The sequence below is a fragment of the Rhipicephalus sanguineus genome, chromosome 9 (genome assembly GCF_013339695.2).
Source record: "Rhipicephalus sanguineus isolate Rsan-2018 chromosome 9, BIME_Rsan_1.4, whole genome shotgun sequence".
NCBI lineage: Eukaryota > Metazoa > Arthropoda > Arachnida > Ixodida > Ixodidae > Rhipicephalus > Rhipicephalus sanguineus.
This window is the reverse complement of record NC_051184.2, coordinates 95,053,486-95,061,466: the sequence shown is the minus strand read 5'-3', so window position 1 is coordinate 95,061,466 and position 7,981 is coordinate 95,053,486.

Genomic DNA, 7,981 nt, shown 5'->3' with positions numbered 1-7,981 from the left:
GCAAGATATATCGTCTCGAAGGATAACCGAAAAAAACCATCATTTCTCAGGCATTTGCTCTGCATACATGTAGTACTTCGATTGCAACTGAAGCCAGTGGCGTAGGCAGAACTTTTTTTCGGGGGGGGGGGGGGTCGCCTCCTTGATCCGACATGGGGTCTGGGCAGATAAGTGGGGTCGGGTGTCACTTTGTGCTCTGTATCATGGGAAAAAAAAAATCGGGGGGAAGGGCACGGGCCCGGTGTGCCAGGCTGTTTGTCACTCAGGCTGTTTTGTCAGTCCCACGACTCTCGCAGTAATAGTTCACTTGTCACGGAAGAGCACTTAACTCACACAAAGTATCCTTGGACGCGGCTTGACACGGCCACTGCTGGGCCACGGTAAATGCACTTCACTCAGCAGGCTGCTGCACTGCGCGATCCGCCGTCAGGTCATTTCGTCATCATAACCAGCACTTTTCTGTCGATCCACTTGCACGGACTATTTGCTAATTCATCAAAATTTTCGTAGTGGGCGGCCTAATCAGCTTGAACACTTCAACGATGCTTAGAAAAAAGTTATTCAACTTACGCAGGCGAACCGCCATGTTGATTTGTTGAAGGAGGAGTTCTCACCGATCGCCGGCCGCGCGTTCACGGGCGTTGACCGTGTAGACGTCGCGGGCGTTGTTTGCGTGATAACTTTGCGTATTCACGAGTAAACACAAACACAGGCACGTCTACAATACGAACTTGTATATTTTTAGCAAAAACGTTGCGAGGCGAACGATCGAGGCAGCAGCGACGAGGCGACTGTCGTAACTTGGGCACGGCCGCTGTGTTTCCAACGCACGTGCTTGGCGCGTAACTAAAGACGATCGGCCAAGGTCAGGGATGCGCTGGCTGTAGCTCGAGTTCACCGGCCGCATTCGGCGCCAGCACAGGAAACACTACACGACGTGAACGTGGACTTCAAGCCTTGAGCACTCTCACTCGGCGTTGTTGCTATAACTGCATCTCAGGTGCGCTATTGCGTCGTCCGTAAATTCGAAACAAAACCGACAACGTCAGGCAACGAACGTCCAATACTAAGCCCTTATGTCGGTTTTTCGCCTAGTAGGTTTCCCTAATACGCACAACACATGTGTACAGACAACGACAACATACGGGTTCTTTGGTGAGACAGGCGAGCAAGGGCGTATTTTTAACCCCCTTTGTGGCTTGCGTGCCGTCTCTTCCTTTGATACGCCCATTTCACTACGGAATGAAATCAGGTGATGCCACGTTAGTACTCCCTTATTTTGAGCATCTCGACGATAAGGGTAAAATAGCGGTTTCAGCCCATTTTGCGCCCAACCATGGGAGTTCTTACTTTGGGCTTGGGAGTTAAAAGGAGATGTCGACAGCTAAAAACGCCTATATGGGCTAATTTGTGTTTACAGTGTAGCGAAGGAAAGAGCGAAGCTAGCGAAGGCCTCTTTTGGATCATCAAACGTGTCTAACTCCGCTATTACGACACCGTTTAGAAAAAGATCTCACGGCTACATGTGCGTTGTAGACTTGCGCACAAAAGCACCACCACAACTGAATTTCGACTTCTGGATGGTTTAGAGGCCCTTTAACACTGACGAGTAATATCCGCAGTTTCTGGTTTGGAAAGCGGGCCGCTTGAACGTTACAGGAACGCGACACACGGCTTAGAGCTTCACTTATTGAAGGGATATATGCTACTACCGCGCGCATCTGACCAGAGGCAGCGCGGGGTCGACGTGCCACTTGTCGTGAGACAGCATTCAGGAAATAATACAGGCTGACAGTTTCTGCCGCATCGCGCGTACGTCGTCTGCGTAATCTGCCTGTCTCGTGCAGTTCCTCTTCTAGGGTCGTAGAAGTACGGATACTACAGGCATTTCTATGAGAACAGGTTGCATGGAACTATAATGCAAGTAAAGCCCTGTGTGGTTTGGTTTTCTGAACACGCTGATCGACAAAGCAGACCCCTTCGTTTCAATAATCGCATCAAGGAATGAGAACTTGTCTTCGATCTCTTCTTCCACCGTGAACCGGATTGCTGCTTCAATGTTGTTCAGGTCTGGAGTGAACGATTGAACTGCTTCTCCGTGAATTACGCAAAAACAGTCGTCCACGTAGCGAAAAATGCCTTCGGAACAGGGCTAAACGTATAGCGTTCTCGACTTTCAAGTGCTTCCATCGTCAATTTAGTGCCGGTCACCGACATAGAAACTCCCATAGCGGTTCCGTGGACCCGTTTGTGGAATTCGTTTAAGAACGTGCGGTACGTGTCAGACGAACAGAACCGTAATAATAGAACTAGGTTCGGTGCATGGACAGGCAATCTTTCCGGTAGTGTTCCATCACATTACTGAGCGGACTGGTACAGATCCATAGCCACTCTGTCGGCACACCAATCAAAAGCGACTTCACGTCAAAAGAAAGCGAAAATTGTGGGACGCTTAAGCTTCGCCTTTAAGAGTTGAACGCGATAGCGATATCCGGCCCCATCCTCAATATGCTCTGTTTCGCTTGTCATTCTGTTCAATCGCCCGGTCTCACACACGCACGCACACCCATACTCGACATACCTATTGTAAAGGTAAAGGTTTCCGCCCTCTTCAAGAGCACTTTTATGACAACAGTGCAACCATTACGTGTGTGTAAGAGAGAACGCGCACTGATGTGTATGCCCTTTGTAATGGGTGGCATGCTTTAAACAAGCAGCGATTACGCGCGATACTTTTTCGAAGTTGCGATGCACCCACTACGTGTTCGCAAGGGAATGCGCGCAGTATTGTGCGTGCCTTTCGTAACGGATGGCCGGCTTTAAACCACCAACTCGTTATTCAGTTCACATGGTGTGACGCCTGATGGCAATGTACGCTTGTACCCCGTTTTACTGCGATATTACATCTCGTACTGTGACACCTGTACACAGGACGCGTATGTTTGTGAAGCATTAAAGTTAATTTCAGTGCAGTTCCAAGCAATGGAGTGGCTCGGTGGTAGAGCACCTGCTGGGCATCCAGACGGCCTGGGTTCGATTCTCACTCGAACATTTGATTTTTTTATTTATTTTTTCGGTCACGGACAAGATGATGACTTTTCGCTCACAACCAGGGTTGCCACTGACTTTCCACTCAATGTCGCCAAACGACGGGCAAAAAGTCGCCAAAAGTCGCCATTTTTCTTCAAGCTTCGCCAAAAAAGTCGCCACTCTAGATATGCGTGGCATGCCGAGTAATAAAAATTGAAATTTTTATTACTGTAGAGTACGTACCACACACTGTATTACTGTAGAGTACGTACTGTAGAGTACGTACCCTGTAGAGTACAGTACCACACATAACTCCTAAATTATACTGACGATTTTCCAATGCCAGTGGCATCGCCAGCTTTACCATGGGAGTGCTTGGGGCTTCTGGTTCTCCGACTAGCCATGAGATGGGCTTGTTCACGCAAGGATTACCAGCCGTTATGAACGGAACGCTCATCATATCCTGCCATCGCACTCCACTCGTTGTAAAGGTGAAAGTGTGGTAAACTTCGTGTGAAAAGCGCGACAGCGTTGTTTGTAGACAGCTTTATGCCCCCATACACGAATTAAAAGCTTTATTGTAGGTAATACAACATAAGTCTTAAAGGAACCAATCATCAGTGATTCTTATATCTTTTGAGTAAGAACTAAATGATGCCGGGCGCCACTGTCAATTTTTTATAGTAACTTAAATGAAATAATGTAAAATTGTATATAGCAATTGTTTTTACTGCACATGCTAGCCGAAAACGGCGAAAAATACCTGAGTAAATAATTTTTTATTGCACACACGCCACGCATCCGCCTATCGGCCATAAATATCCCTAGGTACTTGACCCCGACGCACTTCCCGGGTATCACGGAAGGGACACTATTGGTAAATGCTCGAAGCCCCACGATAATTCGCCGTCATTTGGCCAAGAACTCCCTCCGAAACAGCGTAGTTTGTCGACGCCTTTCACTGCAAACGAAGGCCACATTTGATCCCTCAGATGGACTCCAAAAGGCCCAGCTTCATCTTATTGCGAAGTTCCGTGTTAGTCAAGGTTACATGAGACAAGACTTTCCGCTTCAGCATTTGAGATCGGAAGTGTCAGGATCCTGATGGCTCTAATGGCGAGCGCTGAGAGAGAGCATACACCAGCAGCGTCCCTGAATGCTAGCGCCTCATACCAAAAGCTTGTGTTGGAATTAGTTTCAGTTGAAGCGAATACAGAGCGAAACAGTCGCTACACTTTCAGATAAATTAAACAATATCATCACAGTGCAATCATACGTCCAATTATCGAACAACTTAATTACAAAGTAACGGAAATAACTTCATCGAAAGTACTGCGTGACCGTTACTGTGCCCGCACCACGCTTTCTGTGCGGTCAAGCTTACACTACACATTCGCCTCGGTGCAGTTTCTGAAGGCTGCCAAGAGAAGCCGACTTCTTGGTCTGCCAGAAAATATGTTAATAACAAACCTAAACTCTACATACAGAAATAGGGGGGGTTCTGCAGCAGTGACGAAGTAGACAAGCTATTCAGAAAAGTTGCAGCTATGGTCGGAAGACACGGCCTACCCGTCGTCTAGCCACTTCAGAAGCGAAACTTTAGAGAAGCTTACATCACCTAAAGAACTTAGTCTAACACCACCGCCTCGCGGCACGCGAAGCTGTCCGCTGACTTACATTTTGCTGGCAGTTTAGTGGGGGAGGCACCAGTACCTCCGGGATCTAGACTGAGGCGATCCACAAGAGAAACAGAATGGGCGTATTGGATTACGTGTAAAGTGCGCCCTCTACTGGTGAGTCCAGAACCAAGAAAAATGGAAAGAATGTCGATCATTCGTTGGGAAGACAATGAGCATAGAATGCACAACTCAGTCGATCGAGACCTAAGCCGAAAATCGCCAAAAATTCGCCATGTCGCCATGCACAATTTTAGGTCGCCACGGGCTTCTCAAATTCGCCAATTTGGCGAAAAGTAGCCACCAGTGGCAACCCTGCTCACAACCAGCGACGCCGATACGGACGCCGACAACGTCACCGGAATTTCTGCGGAACGAGTTATTTAACGCTGTCGCGTTAAAATGTCGTCTCGACCATTGGCGTGCGCAGGATTCTCCATTGGGGCGAAGAGGGGGGGGGGGGGGGTCGAGTCCGAAAGAAAACGAGCTGCGCAATCCGCCTCTTTCATTTTCCTGTGTTGCCCTCTGGCGTTTTGGTAGGGGTTTGTAAGGGGCCGGGACAACCGGTATTGCCAGAAGCAAAGCCTCCGAGATGATGAGTCGTTTCGCGACTTTTCCGCTAGGGGAGAGCGCATGCGCGGGGGCGCCGTGAAAAAGGCGGATGAAGCAATGACGGGCTTCTCACAAACGTCTACCATTGGTCCCCGGATTTCCGGGGTAAATGTGGGAAGTAAACAGTTGTTTGAATGCAACATCAGGGATTATTGGTCGCCACCATTGTCAAAGAACATGCGTAGCTATAACCTGGCGCGTTTAAATATCACGTAAACGGTACCACTGAGTAACGCTATGAAGCAGAATTGGCGCTCCCCCGCGCCCTTTTAGATGATTAGAAAGGGCGGCCCTTGCAACACCCTCCACCGCCCGTTCGCTCGTCCATGGTTTTGATGCAGTACGACGTCACGGACGTTATCTATTAAGTCACAAGTCACAGCAATTGCAAATGTGGGTGTCACGTTGTCCAACAAGGGGAGAAATGACACGACGCAAAAATCCAGACAGCTTGCGGAGGAGGGAGCGCGTAAGGTCTACAATTGGACGCACTGGGACGCCTCCATACTTGTGAATCTTTAAAGGCCAACTCCGGCGATTTTTTGGCCATGTCAAAGTAATGGTGCTTTTATGTTCCCGAGACGCTCCTGTTACGGGCCCGATAGCAGAAATACTCGGCAAATTGGAGAATAATTTTAAATAAGCAAAAAAGCGCAACACCGAAACCGAAACCCAACCGAGTGTACTGTCTACGTATGACGTAGACGTTGTTACGAACGAACCGGAAGTCGTGCAAGGCATGCCGGTCACGCCGGCGCGGTGTATGAAAACTGTGATAGACGGGACGACCAGCGAAGCGCCGGCCAAACCAACGCTGTCTGTCGCCTTGTGCACAGCAGACGCTCGCTGTAGCGGCGTAAGCGCCGAAGTTAGCGGTGCCCTCGGCTGCGTCACTTCCGCCGCCTTGCCAACACTGACGTCACAGACGCAATGTTGCCAATAATATTGGGAAGCCAGGAGGGCGTTTGCAGACAATCTTTAAAATTCATTTGCAAACAATCTGCGCATGTCTCAAGCCTGTAATTTGGCATAAATGACGGAAACGTGCGAAGGAACGTACCCAGCGAATTTCACTGAGATCCATCGACCTCGAAAAATCGCCGGAGTTGGCCTTTAAGAGGCTAAACAAAGCCGGTGATGAACTCTTGTGACAAGGCAGTGTGAAATACAGTGACTTGCGTTTAAGGGGGGGGGGGGGACACACGGAAGACATCCGGCAAAAGCTTCTGGCAGCTTTTTTGTGCCTTGGGTGTTCGATCCCGCTCAATTGGACCCAATACGTTTTCGTACCTTCTAACAGCGCCAACGTTTTCAAGTCGGCCCCGTGTTTCTGCTGTCTTTCACCAGTGCACGACAAACATGAATGACCATATGCTGGTGCAGGGGGTGGGGGGTTGGGCAGGCGCCCCCCTAATCATCTTAAGGGCGGTCGCCGATTCTGCGCCACCTTAACTCAGTCGGTCCTTTCACATCACTTTTCAGTTTTCAATGCGCAGGTTTATGGCTTCGTATTTTTTTTTTTACGATAATGACGACCAAGGACCCTTACGTTGCGTTCAAAGAACTGTTTACTTCCCATCTTTACTCCCGAAAAACCCGTGGCCATAGGCAGGCCAATGTACGCAGTCGCTTCATTTTCATTTTTACAGCGAAAGCTGTTATGAGATCGTTACAGCGGCCGTTTTTGGCGCCGTAGTTGTCCGCCGCCGCCGCCGCCGGTGTCCGTAACCAATATCGCTCGAAATAAGAAAAAAACGAAATAAGAAAAAAATTCTACGATGAAACGAGGTTCGAACCTGGGTCCTCTGCGTGGGAGCCCAGTATTCAACCTCTGAGCCATGCCGGTGCTTGAAACTGCTTTGCAAAAAGGTCCTAAACAGGCTTCATGTCGAGAAGCATTAACATATGCAATATAGCGTGGTAGAAGAGTAAAATAAACACCAAACGTCGCACGTCGCGAACTCTGTAAGCAGGCGTCACACAATGCGAATTGCGAAACGAGTAGGTTGTTGAATGCTTCCAACCCATTACAAAGGGCTCCGCCATAATTCTTCATCGCTATCAGGCACAGCATCAACAAAGTGCGCATAATGCCTTACATGCGTTTAGCAGGTACCACGGCTCTCTGTAGAATGACGAAAAATGGCATATTGCCTGCTTCCCTAGTTCTAAAAAATTACAATGATTTATAGCGTAGTGGGTTCCTCGCAAGTGCACTTGTATTGATTGCCAAGGAAGCCCATAAGCGCATGATTAATTTCCTCGGGGTCTCAGTAAAGTTCTTTGCCCCCCCCCCCCTCTTCCACGTCAACGTATGTTATACAGCATGGCGGGAGAGGGAAATAACGACCGGGCGTCACCCAATGCAGATTACATAACTGGTGGGCCATTTAAAGCTTCCAACCCATTACAGAGGGCTGAGCCATAATTCATCGTCATCAGTCGTCGCGTATGCCTTACAGACATGTAGCTGGTGCCTGGCTTCTCCGCAGAATGACGAAGATTGGCTTAGTAGGTGCTTCCCAACTTCACAAAAATTGTGATTTATGGCGTAGTTGGTATTTTGCTATAGTGTACATGTATTAGTAGCCCCAGGAGAGCTTACAACAGGCTCTAGAAAAGCCGCTCTTTCAGCTTTCGCTGTGACTGTGCTGCGGTTCCAG